Raw genomic sequence first — 24918 nt, 5'->3', positions numbered from 1 at the left:
TAAATCGGGGTGTATTGTTATTATTGTACGTGTGTCCCGACGAGCCGAAACTTTTCCGGAAAAGTTTTCTCATTCTGTCGGTGAATTTCGCGAGCGTATTTTTGCAACCGGAAATCTGCTCTCGATATCGACCGAAATAATTAACGCTTAAACCGCCTCATTGTGTTCGGAATTTCGCGCCAAAGTTTATCGACCGACGTTGTACATATTATACATACATACATACGTATTGCATTCGTCCAGTTGGACGGGGGAAACTCTACGAAACCGGAACTCGAACATACAGAAAAACTCGCATCCGGTACGCGGAATTTATTTCACTTTTACGTCAATTTTCACATAAAATAACTCCAGGGCGGATATCGAGAAACGTGAACACGTAGAACGGTAGTTTTTTGGCAATGTAATATTTTCGGCAGAATATATTCTAATAATTTGATTTGATTATGTTCAAAGCTAATATTAGAATTGACCTTCGTTCGTATTTTCTTACGATTATTCTATTTAAAGACTATAAAATATGTCCCTATATTATTTTTTTCGAGGCTCATTGACATCTATTGACAACTAAGCTGTCAATTTTTTTGTTATTTTTCCTTTTGTATATTTTAGTAATCATTTAAATTTAAAATTTGTATTATTTCAATAAAATAACGTATCAGAGCTACCTGTACTTATAACAACGGTCTTATGTTGAAAATAAATAATTATCAAATTACAATTTTGGCTTCGATCAAAATACTCGAAAACTTTTTATAATAGCCAAAAACAAAATACTCGGTGTTTTTATTCTTTTTCGTGTAATTTTTGTTATTTAAGACTTTGGCTATAGTGTCGTATTGGGCAAATCTAAAGACTTGCAAAAAATTGTTTTCAAAATAAATTTGATAATATATAAGTATATTTTTTACATTTGATTTTCGCTAGATAATGTATAAAGACATATGAATCATGATTCCAATACTCACTTTTGGGCACGGCAATACTAGATTTAGAGTTAAAAACAAAATGCGTTCAAAGCATTTTTTAAACGCTCATATCTCATAAGCAAAAGCAAACCAACAAAAATTATTGTTCAATTCAAATTAAGCAAACCAAAAATTTTGAATTCAGTAGATCAAACTTAGTGAAGATGGAATAGTTTCCGTTTCGGTAAATACAAAGCATAATTTTTTGTTATGTATTTATATAAACATACATAACACCGATATCAATTTCAAAATAATTTCTGAACTATGAAATGTATATAATAACTTACATATTATTCGCATATGTTTATAAATATTTACATATGTTTCTCGACGGAAAATCATGTCAGATATTCACCCCTTGGCGTTCTCGCTTTGAGAAGTTTCACTATATTAAAAATGAATTTAAAAATTCGCCTGCCAAGCACAAAAGCGGATGTCGTTAGATAATAATAACACGAAGGAAGGGCAAAAAGAGTAAAAATCACGAAACCAATATACAGAACGCTTAGAGTGGACCAAATGATGCGGAAAAACCGCAAACCGAGTGAAAAGCCGGCGATGTGAAAAAAATACATGGAAAAAATCTTACATGCAAATATGTACGTGTACATGTATGTAGAACGTACATACATATACGTAAACACGAGCTGTCATGTAATATCGAAAAAAGAAGCTTTGCGTAGCTTAGGTAGGAATTATTATACAAAGAAATCACTTAAATTATTGCCGGTTATAATTTACGTTCGACGTTGCGGATATAACGTAGGGTAGCGGCGGGGGGGGGGGTATAGGGACGCGAGAGAGGAAAGGGGGAGCGGTTTGGACCGTAAATTTTGCGTAAGATTGGAAATTCCTCAAAAAGAACGAATATAACAAAGGCTTAACCATCAATCTTCGACGTAAATTAAAATACATCACTCTGCAAGATTGATGATATATAATAAATCTTGGTATGAGTGGCCTGCGATTGTACGTGGATTTACCGATGCCGTAGAGGAGGCTGGAACGAGAGCCACATTCCGAGTAAGATCTACGTGACGATAATTCCCGTTAAAATTTAATATAAAATAGATTTAATAAAAAAAATGACATTGGATCAAATGATGTGATCTTTTGATATTAGCTGGTTTCTAATGGCTATTTTTCTACCTATACATTCAATAGTTAACGTTGGGTTTTGGATTTATTTATAGTGCTCGGCGTTGCTCCGGCTAATAAAAGATGAATTAAAATGCATGCAAAACACGTCTACATTCAATGTTAAGACACCATTAGACAGAGTATTAAATGCGTTATATCTAAGTTGAAATCTTCCATTATTACTCAAAAATTCTATTACTCAGAAATTTACCAATTTTTACTCAAAAATTCTTTTACGTTTCATAGTTTATGAAAAGTCTTAAATCTACATATTTGCTTTGCCCGGCGTTTCTCAGGATAGTGAAAGTTGTATACAAATTCTTCCGAAACACGTCCACGATCTAAGTTAGAGCACCATTATATACATAGAATACCAAATTTGATATGGCAAAGTTGAAAACTGTGGATTTATCCATTACACTGAGCAACAAAAAATCACGTTTTTGAGTTACCCGAGCAAAAGCTAACCAATCTTTACTAGGTTTGACCCACTGAATTCGAATATGGTAATAGTTTTTGTTGGTTAGTGATCGTTTACGAGATATGAGCGCTTAAAAAAATTCGCGATTTTTACAGTTTTTTGCCTATTGCGGTCTTTAACTCAAAATCTAGTATTGTTGTGCTCAAAGTAAGTATTGGTATCAATAGTCAGATGCTTTTTCTATTGATTGTGATTTTTATTGTTTTAAAATACTTATAATTAATTGTTAAGTGAATTTTAAAAGTCAAAAATATATTTTTTTTACGGATTTTTTCTCCGTGTTATGTTGCGTTTATTTGGCCAGTTTTTTATTTCACCACATTCATAAGGATTGGTTTTCTATTTTAATATTTTTTTTTATCTAAACCTACTAATTCGAGCGGTCATCTCGTCTCTGAACCAAAAAAAAGTCGTCATTTTTCGAACAGTGCTATAAATCTTAGATCTATTTTCTTTGCCCGGCGTTGCTAGGGCTAGTCAAAGTTGTATACAAAGTATTCCGAAACACGTCTACGATCTAACTAAGGGCATCATTAGATAGAATACCAAATTCAATATGGCAAAATTTAAAGCTGTGGATTTATCCATTATTAGTCAACCATTTTCTAACTTTAAAATTTTAATTATAAGTCTTAGATCTATTTTCTTTGCCCGGCATTGCTATGGCTAGTGTAATTCGTATACAAATTCTTCCAAAACACGTCTACGATCTAACTTAGGGCACCATTATATAGAATACCAGATTTTATATGGCAAAATTGAAAGCTGTGGATTTATCCATTATTAGTCAAAAATTATTTTACTTTTAATGGTTAATCATAAGTATTATATCTATTTTCTTTGCCCGGCGTTGCCAGGGCTAGTGAAAGTTACATACAAATTCTTCCGAAACACGTCTCGATCTAAGTAAGGGCACAATTAGATAGGTATTATATACATAGTACACCTAATTCGATATGGCTTAAAAACAGTCGATATCTATACATAGCAGAATAAAACAAATATAAAATTTTATATATGTAAATATGTATATAAAATGAATTACCCGAATATTCTTCTGCTTCCAATACAAATAGATTGAATCTCCAGGCTTTTGAAATGTATTCACGATTACACATCAAACACAAAACTGACTTTATAAGTTATTAATCACAATACTCTAAGGTACTCGTTTAATTAAAATTTTCATACAAATTCAAATATATTTTATACCAAGAAACAAATGAAAATATTTCAATAATTTTTCATAGTGAAAATTCCATTACCACCTTCAAGAATTAAATTTAATTTCAACACGCCATTCAATTAATTCAGACCGTTTTTTTGTCAAATATTAAAGCATTCTATATTCTTCTTAAATTTAGCAAGGCACAAACACTGTCAAATGATTTGAATGTCATCTTTTTAACTCGAATATCGACCGACCAACCCTCCAACTATCCAGCTGTTAGGTAACTAAGGTAAATAAAATTATAAACATGTTAAATTCTGACCATTACAGAATAAATTTTACTATATTCAAAATGTTTATACTCAAACTTTAGTACGGGTCACCATAATGTCGCCTATAATATTTCGCTTATTGAGATAGTAAAAAATGTGCTTGTATGTACTATTCCAGTGTTCTTCCAAGAATAATGTACGGACTTTGTAACAAGAACATTGTTGTACAGCTCGATTGTACAGTGTGACGAAAGTTTGAATAACTTTTTGAAATATACGAGAAAAGGTATTTGAACACTTTCACTTCGTATGCAAAAATAACAGAAGTTCCAGCCGTAGATTTTCGCCCTCTCGTAATAAATCTCGCCCCGCGAAAAAGGTGGTAAACCAAATGAGAGTTTTTCCCGTCGAAAGGACTCCAGCTTATAAATCATCTCACCTGTCGGCTGATACACGCTGAAATATTTTCTATTTTTTTTTATACACACATTATTTTCCGTCTCGTCTGTGAAAAACGCAACTTTTTCGCTTTTTTTTTAATATCTTTACCTATCTTAAGAATACACCAAGACGTGGCAGATGAAAAAATGTTTGAAACTCAATCAAAATTTTGACTCCGTGCTTTATTTATGTACCATTTTCAATAAACAAAGCTATGTATGTATGTAATTACTTACATATATAAACCAGCGGCGTGGACTAATAGTTAACGTATTATACTTTCGAGCAGAGTGTTCACGGGTTCGAATCCCACTAGAGTCCCACTGCTGGCCAGACCTTGGTTTGTGACTCTATGTCGATCGTTTTTTAATTTTTCTAATTCTCATTAAAATTGGTATCTCCTTTTCTATGTCTATTTCTTATCTCTAATTATTCAGCGCCTTGAGGCTCGCCATTTTGATTGTTAAATGCATAGATGTCACTGTGGATGTTTGTATGAATTCGCATTGTATAAAATGCTTATGTATATTGAATGATTGTATTGTATCCTTATAAGTGCACTTGTCGCTCTGGCCTATCTGTAAAGACGAGTGGTCACGTTCTATGAAATAAATAAACATGTAAATATAGTCTTACTTTCGACGATTTTAAATTTCATACTTTTGATAGTTGAAAATATTTCAAAATTTTACTACGATAACAGGTGCTTCATACTCAGTTGACGCGATATCGTTAAAACGGTCCATTTCGAAAATATATGTAGCTAACGAAAACTAAAACGATGGAAAAATCGCTCAGTGAGCAATCGAATTGTTCAGTGAGTGAAATGTGCCGTTTAGTTTAACAGACACACAAAATAAAGTGAAAATGTTTTATACTTTTACACTTTGAAGTCACAATTTTACGACTGAACTTTAAACGATACAATTTTATTATTGAACTTGACTATCACAGCTGTCTTTGAAGTCTGAAAATTTTAACATCGAATGTATTATTACTTTGGTTATAATTGGTTAATCAAAGTAATAGCTTATTTCCAGTGTCCCGTTTCAGGGTAGTACATTTCTTTAGAAACGTTGACTGGATCGACATCAATCCAATCAATATTTCTTTATTTTATTTTATTTATGTATAGTTTTAAAGTTCTGAATAGAAAAGATTCTTTAACACTGAATCCTTATATTGTATTTTAGAAGATTCAATGTTAATTGTCTCGAAGAACACTTTCATATTGGAACGATGAACTACTCTTAGTTCATCGTTCCAATGTTATTTATTGCACCGAAGAACAGAACTGTACTCGTTGAATCGGATGTTATGACTGACTCTCATACTTTGGGTACGATTTATACACTGAAGCTTATAGTATATAGATTTTTGAACTCTTTTATGCTGTACATATACATTAGAATAGTATAACACTATACTTATTAACAAAAATAAAATAAAATTGTAAAATAGAAAGTGATCAGTAGATCAGTTGCTATTAAAATATGTATAAGATTTTGAACATAATTTATTAATAATAAAAAGCATTTAAAAATAAAAAAAAACACCGAAGCACTTTTTTTATAAATCGTTGAATTTCAAGATGCTGAAAAGCTCGAAAGTTGCGAAACATCTATGGACAAATTTGTAGCATTTTATAAATCAGTGAACTCGAGATGCTATAAACTCAAATTTTGCAAAAAATAGGACAGGGTTGCCAATTTGATGGCAACGTTCGTTTTAATTAAATCAGGTAAATCGACAAAATCTGATAGGAAATAATCGACCTTGGAGTTACGTGTCCAAGGTTTGGCCAGCAGCACAGCCAGGGATTGAACCCGTTACCACACAATTGAAAGCATTACACGCTAACCTTTGATATATGCTGCTGGTTAATGTAAATTTTTACTTTATATTGATTAGATTATTTTATTTATATATTATTTGCATATATATATATATGTATGTATGTATGTATTTATTTAAAATTGGATCAAAGGCATGAGATACGCAACACCAGCATAATATTTTTTTATTAGAAATATACTCAAAGCATAAGATTTCCCACGTGTAGTTAGTTCAATTGTATTTATGCCCAATGCAAACTCAAGTACATAAATTAAATTACTACGCAGAACACTAATTCAAAGGAACGCGTCTACAACTGTCACATGCAAATTTACTTTAGAAGGACAGTTTACAGACTTTGAACTTGGTAAATTGTCACTCTAATTGTAGTATATCTTAGCATGTAAGGCCAAATCAACATAAATATTGTTTGTTGGAGACGAAGAAGTAACAAAAATGTAAGCCTCAACTTCTCAAGCTCGAGTACGACTTGGCTTTCTAAGCAGTCGAGGGAGATTATGACCTCGTTAACGACCGCAATTCAAATCACCGTCAAACTGTTTCAGATTGTGACTCGTTGTCGACGGATAATTCCGTACTGAAGTTTGTAGCAGTGTTTATTATTTATCATACAAATGAGGCGGCTGGAGAGGTCGGAAGGTCATCCAGGTCCCAACACAAAACGTCATAGTTGACTTCTATCCGCGTACGCCCACTCAAAAGCGAAAACTGACATACATAGGTCCGAGACTGAGTTTCCCGAACTTTTTTGATCCCGAATTTTAGAAGGTGTCAAATTACTTTTTTTCTGTCAAAAAAATTATGACTTATTTACATTTTGACTAAATTTTTTTAATCCCCATAAAAAAATCTTAATTAAATTTAAAACGTTTTCCAAGGTAAAATCATTCGAATAACAACACAAAAACATTTGTGCTTACAATCATATACATATATTATATAAAACCTAAACGGGGTCTGTAAATCGTTTCTGATTAGCTGTCGTCAAAGACGTTAGTGATTGGTCGGTCATTAAATAATTTTTTACCGAGTGAAGCCAGGTAGCACCGGTAGTAGTACAGTAAAAAACAAAATTCTAACCATATGATGTATGAATTGAAAAATATCCCAAGAAATATGTAAATGATTCTGATTTCAATATAACCAGCAACGTATGTATCCCAGTTGTTAACGTATAATGCAAACAACTGGGGGGTCACGGGTTTGGTCCCTGATCCAGTGTTCTTTGACCAGACTTTGGATATATAGGTACATACATATGTGACTCAGGTCGATCATTTCCTATCAGAGTGTGCTAATTAACTAATTTGTTTTCATTATTGAAAAGATTTCTTTCAAATTGACCACCTACCCTCATTTGTCACCAGTATTCAAATTTAATTTCAAATTCATAGTAATATTATATTATAAATTTACAAAGTTGGCCATATGTGTCACCGTGATGACAATCCTGTAATAGTTAAAACAAATTTAAAGAAATAAAAATAAATATAATTTGTTTTCAAACAGTTCAACAGACAATAGTTTCTTAGAGACCAGCAAATTTCCTGCCAACAGTCAAAACTTTTGTTCACAATAAAATACAATTGGCGATCCTAGACGTGCTAGCTAATCCTCTGTTTTTAAAGCGCTTTTTTCATCAATGAGTTTTATGATACTATTGTTGCATGAATATGACGAGGGTTTTCTAATATCAGTTTTGAAAGACACTGCAAGTGGTATATTGTTTACCCATTTACCAGCCAGCTCCGAATGAATTACGGAACAGTCCGCTGACTATTGATACATGTCGTGCACTCTCATTGCAGTGAGGTTATTGGTCAATGAGTCACGACACCTTATTGGCTGTTGAATGCGGCGCTCTCATAGGCCGACGCCTTTTTGGCGCAAACGCGCGATTAGGCGATCAATCCTGGTAAGCCAGTAGTATACGAGCATCAATTACTTATAATTTTACGTTACAATATCATATATTGTACATACATACATATGTATGTAATATTGTAGAACGGTGAAGTCTATATATTGTCAATGACCCAAAATATCGTAATTGACAATTTTTTTTATACTGAAGTCTAATCTATCTATAGAAATTGATGCAAGAATAGTTGGGTCAATTTTAGTACGTAATATAAACCTACAATACACTCCTCTATACAAGAGTAAGACAAGCTTCGCCTGCACTAAAAAATATATAAAACCTTTTCATTTGCAGGTTCAGGGGTCATAGAAAGAATCAAATTCAAGTTGGTTCAATTTATTGCTACTCGGGGAGGTCCTTTTGTCCCGTACACCGTATCTAGAATGACTCAATGGGGACTAGTGTGGCTATATTTATTTAGTGTTCAGGACTTCCATTGTCAAGCATATTGTATTTTCTTTAAAATTTTTCTAGGCAGACATTTAATAGCCCCAAGTCATACAGTTTGATAAACGCCGATCTTAACATTGTTTCGCAAAAGGGGCATAACCATACTTTTACACTTTGAAACTGGAGACTTTCAGCAAACACCATCTCTTCACAAAGGGAAGCAGAGTAGGACCCTTGTTGGCCAATGTCACAACCGGTTGACGTGTTTGTCGGTATGACAACGCATAAATTTACATCAATTTCTCGTCTTACGCAAACCAGAATGGTAGGGAAGGGGTCCTTAAGTAGCCATTGCAAAAGTTAACACTACACAGTCCGGCGCTCCAATTAAAAATCATCCGTCCAGTGCTAAATAATTCGACGTGACTCGATGAGTGGTTGATAATGCGAGCTCGGTCAAAATCCGAATTAAAATGGATTGTTTCGTGGAAAGTTTTCGCACGAGTCGAAATTAATTCGGTTATTTTCCCAGACGATTTATTGTACGTATTGTATGTGAGCGTATTACTGGCGTGAAAGCTCAAAACAATAAAAGTTTTGGCTTATAAAGTTAAAAGCTTTTATTCGACACGAAACGCTTTGATATCCCTCTCCTCACTCTCTTCTTTCCCGTTCTTTTTTTAATTGCCTTTGAACTACCCTTTTCAAGTAAATGTCTTAAAGCGGCTTTTTGCATAAATAATTGAAATTAATACGGTTCTAGATTAAAAAGTTTAATTCTAGTTACCTATTTCACTTTTAATCACGTTTTGAGCTGACTAAGCTAAAGAGTGTCTTCAAATTTCGTTTGTACTCTATATAAATGTACACTTTTAAAAAAATAACCAATATTAATGATCAAACAAGCAAAGCAAATGGAAAAAATTAAGATTTCTTTTAGGCTATTTTTCGTATAAAACTTTCAGTAATTGTCAAAGTAAACTTGAAAAAATGTTGGCAGCATAAAATGCTGAAACTAAAAGCATTTCAAGCTAACTGTAATGAAAATTAATATAATTTATATAATGATCTCTCCAACTTCCCATTCTAACGATTTAATATGTAGATAAAAAGCTCTCTACGAGTAAATATACATACATAGGAAGTAGCAAAGCAAATCTAGAAATTTTATTATTAAAAGAAAATCCATAAAAATGAATTCGAACATTTGTTGCATAAATAGAACAAATTTTTAGTGCATCGTAAAATTTTCTTTATTTTCTTTTACATTTTATTAAAATTACTACACTGTTAGCCCCTCATATAACAGTCAATGCACGAACATTTGAAATTTTTTAAATTTAAATTTTACATTTAATCTACATTGTACATATATATTATATCATATATATAACGACGGTAATCTGTGTGTGTGTGTGTGTGTGGGTGTGTGTGTGTGTGTGTGTGTCCTAACTCTCGCCGAACATAATGAACGAATCGATAAAAATCGATTTATTCATTTTTCGACGAGACGACTTTGTCGCGACTCGAACCGATCACCCCAAATAGCCTGAATATGGGTCTAAATGAGCTAATCGTCTCGGACATCGTGCCAAATCCAATTTTTCATTTCGCCTTTTTTTTTTAAACATTAATTGAAATATTCCTTCTCGCCATATAAAAATACATAATTTTAATAATTTCATTTATCGAAGTTTTGAACCATTTTTTTTTCTTTTCATATAAAACAATTAAATATATATTTTTAATTGAAATTATTGAAATTGAAATTAATTTATATTTTAGCGATATTTGAAAAAATAAAATCAATTCCAGGACGCCGACTCGAGAACCTACCCCCATCGCGCCCAGATCAATATACACTGACCAGTACACCATGATACGGATATAAAGGCTGCTCTAAATAACGTTAATATTCAATAATCGTACAGAACGTATGGACAACCAATCAAAACGGAGTCATATCTTCGGTAGTTGTCGGAACAAGTCGGAATTAGTCGGGTGTCATGGATCGAGTGAATCGATTTCGATTTGCAGTATCGCTCGGGGCGATAGCTAATAATAATAGAAAAAAATAGGTCTTTAAATAAATAATTGAAAACTCTCTATGGGAGTCTGCGTATTTTTAAGAATTGAAAATTATTACAAATAAAGAATTGAAAACTATCTATGAGAGTCTACGAAAATAACGGTTCCGGTTCCGGATTTTTTTTTTAGTTTTATACGAGTATATAATAATTTTATACCCATGCGATGATGTTTCATCGGGCTATTCACTAGTTTATGTATATCTAGCAGAACCATGAACAATAACGCATGCAATTCCCGTTCCCATTTTTTTTTCCGTTTCCGTTTTTGGACATTTTTTTCCCGTTCCCGTTCCCGTTCCTGTTCCCATTTATAGGAAAAACGCAGGCGGCGAACACGTTTGAAATTATTCAACTGTTTGTTTATTTTACTCTAACAACCCAGGTAGTGACGTGATAGCATTTGAATTATTGCGTTGAAATGCCACTCATTTCCGTTTTTACCGTTCCCGTTCCCGTTTTTGGGCGATTTTTTTACAGAAACGATCGCGGAAATACACACAATGACTCCTGTAAGTTTCATCGCAATATTGGTTAAACGGTATAAGAACGCATACGTGACAGACAAACAAACACAAATTTTCTTTGCAGCCTTCCTCTCATCCTTTTACATTCTCTCGGGTATCATTTTATCACTTATTTTGTCCATTCTTCTAGATACGTGATTCACCCATTGCCATTTCAATAACTTCATACTTCTTACCCATATATTCCATCTCCTATCTCTCCTGGTTATGCCGAAGATACAATGCATTCGAATGTGTGTAGATTCAATGAAATTTAAAATTAAAATGAGTTTGAATAAAGTATGTATGCATGTACAGAAGTACATACAAATGTAGACGTTGCAAAATTTAAATACATCTTAAATAGCTTTGATCTATTTTTAAATGACACATGTTAGCATATTCATGTATAAGTATATATAATAACTAAAACTAATTCCATTCTAATCTCGATAATGGAGGAATATAATGTCCTTTCACATACGAGAGTTACGTAGTCTGCTGTCGAGACGTAAAAGTTTCTTATTGTGGAAGAAGTTTTTCCTCTCAACCTCGGATTAATCGCTAAGATAAAGCCTAATGTTAATTATCGACTGGGATAATAATGTTCGGGTTATTTGAATTGAATCGTCATTCGCGGACGAGAGAACGGTCTCGTTACATTTTGCGACATTTCTTTGATTGCATTCCGCTGCGAAAAATGTGGAAATATTCCCACAAGAGTCACCTGTACTTTTCCGTACACAGAAGGAAAGGCACGGCGTGATATTTTTAAATTCTTTGTTCATTTTTCAAGTAGGACAACAGCGACGGAGTGAGTTGAAAGTGAGGGGAACGCGGAATGGGCTCTGTCACACCCCTTACGATCTGCGCACTCTTAAACAATGACAGATTTTCACCAAGGGCATATGGAATCGCAAATGAAGGAATCTCATTTCTCTTCCACTCCATTTCATCCATAAAACGAGGATGATCCATCCAGGCTATGCGATAGGTCGTAGGATGAGTAGCAACCGAAGATACTTTACATAATTATTCCACGATAAGAATTTTCAATTTTTATTTTTAACTTTTAACAAGATTATTATTCAAATTTATTATACATATTAATCTTTGTATCTTCCCAACAGTTATTTTATTATATTTTACAATTTTTTCGATAATGTATTATATATGTAAATACACAGGAACATATTTAATGATCAACTTACCTCAATGAAAGGTTAGGAACTTAAGTGCAATGCCATTTACATATGTTCCAACAGGCTGTTTAGAGAAATAATATATATCTATATATATATATATATATATATATATATATATATATATATATATATATATATATATATATATATATATATATATATATATATATATATATATATATATATATATATATATATATATATATATATATATATATATATATATATATATATATATATATATATATATATATATATATATATATATATATATATATATATATATATATATATATATATATATATATATATATATATATATATATATATATATATATATGTATGTATGTATGTATGTATGTATGTATATATATATATATATATATATATATATATATATACATACATACATACATACATACATATGTATATATATATATATATATATATATATATATATATATATATATATATATATATATATATATATATATATATATATATATATATATATATGTGGGATATTAATATAAAAATGATTACAATTATGTATAATGATGTGGCTCATGCCGAACAGTTGGTCTTATGCACTGTATGTATTAATGTTAAGGTTGGTACTACCGAACCGTGTGCGGTAGCGACAGTAGTAGGCGTCGCGCCTTGACGCGCCGGTTGCGTACGCGCATCGATTACCTATTGTTCTAAATAAACATAAGATTGAATTGAGATCGTTTTTACTTGTCTCTCTCTCCTGCAATCCTCCCTACTACCCAGCGGACTTCCTATAAAATGGGCGCTCGTCCGGGATAGGGATTCAGATTGCGAGAAAGGACGCCGACAATCTGACAGGTGGTCGCCATTGAGCACCACGACGACGACATCAGCTGTGACGTCACGAGACAGGCGCGAAGACAGCTGTGTCAAGAAAGGTTTCTTTCGCCGAAATTCACCACATTAGCAAATGACTAGCTAAGACGACCTGATGACTGATGACCGATGACCACCACCACGACGAGGATATCAGCTGCGACGATTTCATCGAGAGCTGATCACCTGATGCTATATCAGTGTTTGTGTGTGTGTTCAGTGCTGTGTCCATAAGTCTATATGCCCCACCGTATATATTAGTGCAACGATTTTGATGAGTTGTGTTAAAACTCTTTAGGTTATAATTGACATTCTATTTATTTATTTACCATTCTATTTGTTTATTTGTCATTGTATTTAATTTTATTTGCAAAATGGCGACTTTAGAATCGTTTGAGAATGTTAAGCGGAGTTTGAATGAAGCGGAACTGAGTGAAATAAGAGAGTTATATTTATTTGTGTTTGGAGAAGTTGAAAATTCGAGACAGTTGAGAAAGAATTTATTTTCGGGTTATAGATTAGATACTTCATCGGAAGAATATGAAAAGATAATAGAAAAAGTAAAGAATATGCCTGTAAATAATCTCATAATGATATGTCGGATTTTAAATATAAAAATGATCGGGACAATGAACGATATTGCCGATCGTATTGGATCATTCTTAAACAATTTGGTCCAAGATGAAGAAGAAGATGAAGAACCGAACCAAGATGAAGACGATAAAGAAGCTAACCTAGCTGAGGACAACGACCAAGAAGACAATGAAGAAGATGGACAAAGCTTAGGAAGTTTTAAGCAGATCCAAGTATCAAGACGAGATGCACCTTTATTGTCATTTCGAGATGTAGAAGACTCTATATCGCCGTTTAACGGAAATGAAGACTATCCTGTGGAGAAATGGATAGCAGAATTTGAAGAGCTGGCCCAGATGACGAATTTGGATGACTTAAGGAAGCTCATGTATGCCAAAAAGTCATTGACGGGAGTAGCAAAGTTGTTTATACAATCTCAACGGGGAATAACAACGTGGAGAAAATTGAAAAATATTATAATAGAAGAATTCAAAACAGTTACAAATAGTGCATTGATACATACATTATTAATGACTAGAGTAAAACGCCGAGAAGAGAGCATCAAAGAATATATAATAAATATGCGAGAAATATGTAGGTAGTCGGATAAACCTAGAGGCAGAAGTAATCATCCAGTATGTTATTGATGGTATTCAAGACGAAAGCTCAAATAAAATAATTTTATATGGAGCTAAAAACTTTAAAGAATTCAAAGAGAAAGCAGAGACATATGAAAAAATTAATGTTAGAAAAGATGTTCCCTGGAATTCGAGGAAAGACGACGGAGTGTCAAACAAACACATGTATCAAAAGAAGGATACAGAAGAAAACAAATACAGTATAGTTTGTTTCAATTGTAACAGGAAAGGACATAGGTTATCAGAGTGTAGAAATAAGCACAGAGGACCGAAATGTTACAAATGCAACAGCTTTGGACATGTATATGCAAAATGTCCGATGAGAAAAGGAGAAGACACATCAGAACCTAATGTAAATATACCTTTAATGGAAATCTGTAAAGAGTCCGATATGGAAAAACTGCCAAGAGAGAATATTGGTGAAAAACTTGTCACCGATGAGGAAGAAAAGAAGACAGCACAAATTCTATTTGCAAACATAGTTGTCTCCGAGAAAAGAAAACAAACGATGACCGGAGATGTCGGGTCAACGGAAGAAAAGGAGCAGAAAAATAGTGAGGAACTGACTGTTCTCACCGAGAATCTCAATAAAGTACAAGAAGAGCTAGCGGAGAGAAACAAAGAAATTTCACAGCTCAGAACGGAGAGAAATTTTATGAAGTTACGCTTGGAACAGCTTGAAAACTTGATGTCAAACAAGGAGTGTTCTTCAAAAAGCTTTGTACCGAGAAGGAAGACTGATCTACAGGCGGAGGTGTCTGTTGAAGTATCAGAATATTACATGGAGCCGGGAGAATTGCATGCTGTTTCAAAGAAAGACACTTGGAAAAAGAGATTGACTGACGGCGTGCAGAAGAAAAATGTTTCAGATAAAAATATTTTATCGAATGAAGATATCTTGTATAAGAAATTCAAGAAGAAAAACAGACGGACATACAATAAGACACGAACATCAGAAAAGCAGTACAAAGAAGAAGATTTGGTCGGAATAAAAAAGGATTCACAATTTGAATCGGGAATGAAACTAAGACCTAAATTCATGGGACCGTATCGGGTTGATTGTAAAGTTAGAGACAACAATCAGTATGATGTATATGAAGTGGGAGAACTCGATGGGTCAAATTTTGTTAAATCTTCAGTAGAAATGATGAATGCTTGGAGATTGAAGTGATACTGTTTTATTTGAATGAAAGATGAAAAATTATAAAGAATGAAAGATGATGAATGTCATTCGAGGACGAATGTTTTGTCAGATATGGCCGAATGTAAGATATTAATATAAAAATGATTACAATTATGTATAATGATGTGGCTCATGCCGAACAGTTGGTCTTATGCACTGTATGTATTAATGTTAAGGTTGGTACTACCGAACCGTGTGCGGTAGCGACAGTAGTAGGCGTCGCGCCTTGACGCGCCGGTTGCGTACGCGCATCGATTACCTATTGTTCTAAATAAACATAAGATTGAATTGAGATCGTTTTTACTTGTCTCTCTCTCCTGCAATCCTCCCTACTACCCAGCGGACTTCCTATATATATATATATATATACATACATACATACATATATATATATATATATATATATATATATATATATATATATATATATATATATATATATATATACTATTATTATTGTTTCTACATACTATTGAAATATCATTGAATTTACGTACAAACGAAACTGTAAGCTAAATAAATTGAGGCAATTTAAGTTATGTGTAATAATTCGGTAATTAAGTAATAGCTATCGTTACCGAAGCTAACGAACGTAAGTAATCCGGTAGCTCAAAGAGTGTAGAAAAAGCGAAGGGTTGGAAATGCCCTAACGTCGCCTACGACTCATTGCGCAGCTTTAGGGTTAATAACCCTTTGGCTAAATGAGGCTTTCGCGGTTCAAATGACGTAGACTTGTAGTTAAATAGCGTAACGAGCGTTCTACAACGAGTCGTAGAACTAATAGTGATACAAATCGTAGCGAATGTTGGGTACTAAACGACTTAACGACACGCGACACAACGGCAATAACATTTGATTAAATATAAACAGAATTATAATTAATTTTGCAATCAATTCAAGCTCAAGAGTGTGCGCTTTGATTGTGTGTTTTCATATTGCTAGGAACGTTGGCGTTTTTAATTTAAATTTGATTTTATTACGACTACATAAGCTACGGCTGAAGAATTTCTCATGCAGACGTTGAAACGAAGTCCAAGTTTTTTTATTATTATTAATCAAGCCGAGTGGTGTGTTTTTTTTTGCGTTTTGCCAGCTTGGAAAGTTAATATTATTTGTGCTAATTAAAAAGCCAGTCATGGCATTTGAAGATGTGCCAAAACCGTAATAAGTTTTGCGAAGCGAGTGCTGCTTGCAAATTAAATGTGTGCTTATTAGTGACATGCGGTGTGCGCGTTCGTTCGTTATTATAATAATAATTTACGTGCAAATATTCATAGTTGTAATGTTTAGCGGGAAATGTGTAGGCATTAGCAAATTGTCTCCGTCAGAAATGACGGCATAACGATTATTCAAGTCTTGGCTGGATATTTAAACGCCTTCTTGTAACAAATGTACTTCGGAAAAGCGCAAAAAAAGTGTGTGTGTGTGTTTTTGGTTTAAGTGATTTCACGTTTTTATTTTTATTTTAGTCTACATTTTAAATGTAAGGCTTAAGCTTGTATATTCATACACATTTATTCAGTTTAATGTGCTATACATAAATTCATGCATATGTATATAAGTAGCTTCCATATTTTGATAACATCGTGTTGTTTTTCCATTTAAGCTTTCTACTAAGCCAGCAGTTTGGCTTAGTGGTAGCGTATATGTTTAGCACCACTGAGGTCAAAGGTTCGAGTCCTCGCCATCTGCTGCTTAGATTTGGGGGTTTTGTGACTCCAAATCGATCGTTTCTCTATCAGAGTTTGCCAATTTTATCTGATCATTGCTGAAACGGTTCCTGAAAATTGGTATTAGATCTATTCCTGTTGTCACAAAATCTGCCTGTGTATAATTTGTAATAATTATACACAGTAATCTGAAATCTATATATATCTCTATAGACATCTCTATAATTTCGTATTTATTATATGTATAAAAATTGTACACAAAATCTAAAAATAATCCATAGATGTCTCTATGATTATTATTTCTGATTAATTGTTATATGCTATATATTCTGATTGTATATGTATTACTGTATTTATGATTTGTGATTGTTTATGTATTCTGTATTTCGTTAACGTACACACGTCGCATTGGAGCAAATCTGTGATGACGAGTGTATATTTATTTGTAACAATAAAAATAAAATAAAAATAAAATTTAAAATTAACTTTATTTTTATTTTTACATAGATATATATGTATATTTTATTTTGATTTTTAAATGCTTTTTATTATTACGAAATTATGTTCACAATACATCTTATATCTATTTTAATAGCTACTGATCTACTGATCATTTTCTATTTTACAATTTTATTATATTTGGTTAGTAATCATAGTAGTATTATTTTATTCTAATGTTAATGTACAGCATAATAGGAAAAAGAGCTCAAAAACCTATTTACAATTTTTATAAATGCTCATAATACATCTAATACATAATATTCATTAAAGACTCTCTAAATTCGATGACGTAGATTGTGTTAGGTAATCTGTGTGTTATACCTGAAGGGTATAGACATTTTGTTGTAATCACCGAGACTCTTCACAAGTGTGTTAGTATGGTTATTAGTGATTCTGTCATAAAATCTACTGGTTAGTTTGTTAGTAATGTCTGTAACAAATGATATGTACATATATACCCGGGAGGCCTAGCAGATAAACACCAATGCGCTTTCTTAGTAAATTACAAACATTGCAGCATTTTTAATTACATACATAAATCACTGAATTTCAAGATGCTGAACACGAAATTAACTATTAATTAAGTAATGAATTAATCCATAGAAACATCTATGGATTTCGACTTGTATATACATTTTTACATATTGTACATTTTTACATTTTGAAGGGTAGGGTGAATTTTGACAATTTGATAACAATTTGTAACCGTTTCAACAATGAAATCAGATAAATTGAATAACTGTGATAGGAAACGATCGACTTGGAATCACAAATATCCAAGTCTGACCAGCAGCATTAAATATTAGCACGGGATAGAACCCGTTAACCTCTCAGGGCTTAGCATAAACGCAACCACCGAGCCATACTGCTGGCTTTATGAAAAATTACAGTAAATAATTTTGATATTCAACTATTCATATAATTCGTGTGAATATTTCTTAAGAAATCACTTACGTTTTTAATTTATTCAAAATTTATTTTTTTATTAATATTAAGTCACTCGTGCGTAAAACATGAAGAATGTCAATGGTGAAAAACCAATGAATTTCTTTTTCTTTATTACGTTTCCAATTCTGTCGTTCTTCATTACCCGTCATCTCCCATGAGAAATAGCATCTGTGCTTCTCGCATTATTCTAAATTATATATGTAAAATGTAAATATACCAGCAATGTCTCCCCCTTTCTTTATCCATACATAAAATCATTATAATAATAAAAAAATAATAACATAATACATTTAAATTGAACTTCGTCATTTTTATACCCGTAAATAAATATAAATTAATGTAATTCATTGCGACGTTGAATTAGATCCTTTCATAATGACATATAATACGCTCCGATAACGACATGATGTTTTCAGTCTTTTGCCCAGAGACCGCATTCAAATTTCCCATTTTCATTTCAAATTACAATCCCACCGTTGACATCATCATCGTCGCGGCTCCTTTCATTTCCTACACGGCTATAATTTTATTTCTACCTTTTTCATCCATTAACCTGTGAAGCATTTACGCTTTTCACGTCTCCACTGGGTTAGGGGGTATCTTTTACCACGGGTGGCTTTTTTATCTACGCTTATTTGTATACGCATACACCAGAGGGGCACGAAATGAATGTAAAACGATACTTGTCTACGGGTATTATTACATGAATATTTCATGAAACAATTCAATAATCAAACCACCCCTACCTCTCGCTCTCTCTGGAATTTCAATAAACCCTGTGGCAAAGAAATGGCATTTTTTAAATTTGCATTTTTCCCTGTATAAAAGTGAAGCTGTGTGCAAACATTTTAGTGTGTTTTCATAACGAAGACCAACCCTGGGGAAAATCGAGAGTCGGTCGCGAAAATAAAACAAAAGAAAATGTGCGAAAAGAATATCCAGAAAACTATACTAGATCATATTCTTGACGTTTTTGGAACACTCGATATTATGTACTTACAACGATGAATTTAAAAGCTTTTTACTGTCGGGGAACATAATTCAGAAGCGTGTGAAAGCAGTCTTTGGTTGTTTAAATGTATGCATCTCTCGCCAGGTGAATACGATTGATTGTATATTAACGGCAGAAATAACCAAAAATAATATATATAATACACAAATCTAGGTCATATTCTTAGTTCAAAGGTCGAAACGAGCCCAATATTGAGGAAGATTGATTTGAGCCATGATCACCGAATCAGATAAATAAAAGGAAAAATGAAGAAGAAAAATAATAAGAAATTTCCCAGTCGTTTCGGCGTGTGGGAAAATATCCAACGAAGCGGAGAAAATTATATTATCGAACAAGAAATAATAAATATATTCGCGGTGATAAATAAATTACGTCTATTCTTATATAAATAAAATAACATGTGTGTGTACAGTACAAATAAGTACATTTTTGCTATCAATGATTTATAATATGTATGTACATATATGTCAAACATATATGTACACGTACTCTTACTTGAAATACAGAGTAATTATTGTGATCACTTTTTTTTCGTAATAACATAAATTACACTCTGACTTATCTAAACCGTTAAGATAAACTTGGACCACATAAACAACAACAACAACACATTAACGGATATTTATGACGATTATAAAAGAAGACTAGTGTTTTTCCAATTCCAATTGATCCAATTTAATTTACAAATCAATTGCGATTCATAGAATACAAGAATCAACACAAGAATACATAGTACACTAGCTGTATTACCCGGCTTCGCTCAGTATTTATAATATAAACCACTTAAACATGACTAATCTAATAGTATACATTTTATTAAAAAAAAAAAAAAATAAAAATAAATAAATAAAATAAAAAAAAATAAAAAATAAATAAAAATAAAAATCTTTTTTTTTGCCTTCTAGGGCTTCGCCCACGGCGCCCCCTTGAGCCTTTGCCTTCTAGGGCTTTGCCCCTCCGCGCCCCCATGAGCAATTGCCGTTTAGGGATTCGCCCCCCTTAGCTGATGCCTTTTAGGGCTTCGCCCCTCCGCGCCCCCATGATTAAATGCCGTCTAGGGCTTCGCCCCCCTTAGTTTATGCCTTTTAGGGCTTCGCCCCTCCACGCCCCCATGATTAAATGCCGTCTAGGGCTTCGCCCCCCTTAGTTAATGCCTTTTAGGGCTTCGCCCCTCCGCGCCCCCATGATTAAATGCCGTCTAGGGCTTCGCCCCCATGATCAGTTGCCGTTTAGGGCTTCGCCCCATAAGGCTGCGCCCCCTTCGGGGCCCCATGCGGCTGAGCCCCATAAGACTGCACCCCTTTGGGGCCCCATGGGGCTGCGCCCCATGAGGCTGCGCCTCTCTGCGCCCCCTTCGGGGCCCCATGCGGCTGAGCTTCATAAGGCTGCGCCCCATAAGGTTGCGCCCCATAAGGCAGCATCCCTTAAGGCTGCGCCCTATAAGGCTGCGCCCCATAAGGCTGCTGGTCAGACTTGGATATTTGTGACTCCAAGTCGATCGTTTCTTATCAGAGTTTGCCAATTTATCTGATTTCATTGTTGAAATAGTTCCTCCATTAAAATTGGCCAAAAATCCATCCTACCCACTTTGTCACCGCTATTTGAGTATGATTAATGTACAATAAAATGTACGTATATGTTAAAATTCATAGATGTCTCGTTAGTTTCAAGCTTTTTAGTTTCTTGTAATTCAGCGACTTATGTAAGAAAAATGCTGCAATGTTTGTAATTGGCCAAGAAGGCGCACTGAGGTTAACCTTTTAGGCCTTTTTGGTATATGTATATGTTTATATTTATGTAAAATATATGCATATTGCTATACTTCCGATTAAGTTGAATATATCCTGAAGTTTCTAGTGTACTAATACTCCACACTACATACATAAGATGTACAAAGCTTTTTCCAATAATAAAAAAAAATCTTATTTTCAAATAATATGACAAAAATCTTATTTAAGAAAGCAGTGAAACATAATTAATACGATTCCCATAAAATTGAAACGGCAGCCACATACAGCAACCTTATGCGATTCGACAAACGTTCCCAGCGTCGTATTATCACGTCGTAAAACTGTGTGATAATATAAAATAGACGGGAGGAAATATAAAAGCGTAGACATAAATAAGGAGGAAACTTCTAGAATGGCACTTTTCAAACGCAATACGTAAATCGGTGAGGAATCGCCAATGTGTTGTGGGACGCAAAATCACACGAACCCCCCCAAGGGTCGTTACAGGGGTCTCACAAACTACCAAAGTCCACGATAGTTGGAGGGGATAGTTTCAGAGGTAGGGTTTGGTGGCTTGTAGCCGATTTCGACCCCGTCCTCGACCCTAGGGGTAGGTCTCTTCACCCGAATGGGGGTCACAAGTCGCCTCCGACATATTGAAACGTCTCAATAGGGTCCTTTATGGTCCCCAGGGCGAGCTAATGCGAATGTTATCGAAAAACACACATAAGACCGGCTGCCATTCGAGGCGACTTTAGAAAAAAATCCATGTATTATATGAGGATATAAAATGGCCGCTATGCATCACGCGGAAGCGAATCTGGCGTCATATTCAGTAGTCGAGATGTTTCGCTTTTACCTTCAGATGAGGAGCCCTATGAGCTGTCGTAGGTTTCTATGTAAAATTTTATGCGACGCTTTTTTCTGGAATGACTCTCTGTCCCTTCCATAAGTAAATACCATTTAGTCTTTATCAACTGTGAAATCAATCAGTCATCATAAAAACTCTGCACTCTGGTACGGATATGAAAATAAGTGATTTCCGCTAAAATCATCACACCTATACAGTTCTTGGATCCCTGTCATCACAAGAGTTTTGTATAAATTTTTATCGTATAATTAAATTCGTTATACGTAATATAACTATGTTAAGAACATCACAATATTGACAACGTGGAACGCGTCAAATTTTACTGATTCGATAGCTCTTGCGCTCTAGTTTAAAAAGCTTAGTTTAAAATAAAAAATTATACTAATTTCAAAAGTCAATCTTACTAGTGATAAAACATGATATATTCTATATCTCTACATATATATTTTTACTAATTTCCTTTATACTAGACTACCATTTTGTTTTAATACTTTAATTTTAACATACCTGGAGTATTTACCAGATACATATCCGAGTTGTGGTTGACATATATTTCCTACTCATTTTTTGTCCTTTTTAGGAAATATTTTTATTCGATTAGATTTTTGAGAAAACAATTGATAAGATAACAATTTATGTCTCAAAAATGACCAAATGGATAAACTTAAGATTCATTATCAGAATCAATAGGTGTGAATTTGCAACGATTGTGAGTTTTAGCCTATTCATATAAAAAAAAATTAATAGTGTCGCCTTCTGTAATTAGCAAAACTTAAAATGTTTTTTTTACTACCATTTTGAATAATTTTGAACAATGAATCGTACGTATCGATTGATTGTATTTTTTTTTTTTGAAACATGCACTGAATAAACCATGTACTGACTGAACCATTTAAACTGTATGAATTAGTCAAAGCGATATTTCAGTAAGAAAACCTTCGGATTATGAAATAAAGATCAATATTTCAAATATTGATTAAATATGAGTCGATTCAATTATTTAAAGTATGTTGACTAGATTTAGGTTATATCAATTTCAACGTAAATTCTTCTTTATGAAAATATGTTCTAAAAGCTTTATTACCACATAAGATTATTCTGCGAAATATTATTTGCTATTGGTAGACATTTTGCTATTGTTAAAAGATTCGTCACGATTAATTAGTAATTTATTAATTGATAAAATGTATTTGATAACGTGAAATATATATACTTACAGTAAGCAAACGAATCTCGTACTCGAATATTATAAAATTTAAAAAATTACTACAGTTCCTTTACAGTTTTTCGTTTTTTTTTAATTAATGAAAGTAATTTAAAAAATATTTTATCTTGTGAATTCAGTGTTGATAATAACCGAGCCAAACAATTTGCACGACCGTTAGTCATGTGTATGAAATTTAAATTTATCGTGTGTATTCTAGATTTGCCTTATGTATGTAATACATAAGGTAAATGAACATTTTATATTCAATGAATATAACTTAAGTACATACATATGTATATGTATGTATATAGTTTTTTGACATTCCAAATTTCAATAATACTCAGGTAATGTAATAATAGTAACATATTATTGGTACTACTATTATTAAATTATACAAATTGTCCAAAAAAAATGTCGAATTATAGAAAATTACCCGTGTGGATTAAATCCATTAAGAAAAACTACATCCAAATAATCCTTACATTTCGTCACGCAATAGTCAACACCTACAATAAATTTGCTTGAAACTTTTTTGATTCAAAAACATTGACCGGAACCAATAGCTATAACATTTTGTAAAACAATAAAGTGGCAGAACTATAATTTTAGTATTATATTCTCTGTACATACATAGATATTTACAATTAATTCAAATACTCATAATTGACCAGCAATGCTTTTTAAACATATATTTAAAATTATTATTTATACACTTTGTATGTATTGTCACGTTCATATTTCATATTTTTAAAAAGTTTAAAAAAAATTAGGGTTACCTGATAGGCATTCCTGGCATAAATTAAAAAAAAAATGTTTGGGCCTCACTTTGGGATGTTTTGTATGTCCAGCCGGTATGAATATGTATTTTTTTCCGTATGTATGTATATATTTTGCTCTGTTATATTTTCGATCATTGGGGCGCATTATGGACTCTTTTAACGGCACAACGGTCTAAATTTAAATAAATAAAAAATTCCTCAAAATTAAACATGCAAAAAACTTTCCCCTTTTGTATATGTGCCCTAATAAAACCTAGTGATTTTACCCGGCTTCGCTCGGTATTTGAAATATAAAAAACTTAAACATGGACAATCTAATAGTAAACATTTTATTAAATTTATTTGAACATTTTTATTTTATTTAAATTTATTTGAATATTTAAATGTTTTTTATTAAATTTTAAGTCACGAATTCTACGAACCAAAACTTACATACATACAAAGTCTCTTTCGAAATTATATATTAGATATACACACCTGCATTTGTATATATCACC

General features: G+C 32.9%; 1 protein-coding gene across 1 annotated transcript in view; it reads right to left on the bottom strand.

Moving 5' to 3' along the window:
• The window catches only part of LOC143917313 (uncharacterized), a 115985-nt gene that overhangs the window by 75882 nt on the left and 15185 nt on the right, over positions 1–24918 (bottom strand). The window lies entirely within an intron of this gene.

Source organism: Arctopsyche grandis, chromosome 9, assembly GCF_051622035.1.
Source record: "Arctopsyche grandis isolate Sample6627 chromosome 9, ASM5162203v2, whole genome shotgun sequence".
NCBI classification, from domain to species: domain Eukaryota; kingdom Metazoa; phylum Arthropoda; class Insecta; order Trichoptera; family Hydropsychidae; genus Arctopsyche; species Arctopsyche grandis.
Note: the sequence above shows the minus strand (reverse complement) of the source record. Positions and strands in the feature narration are given on the sequence as shown.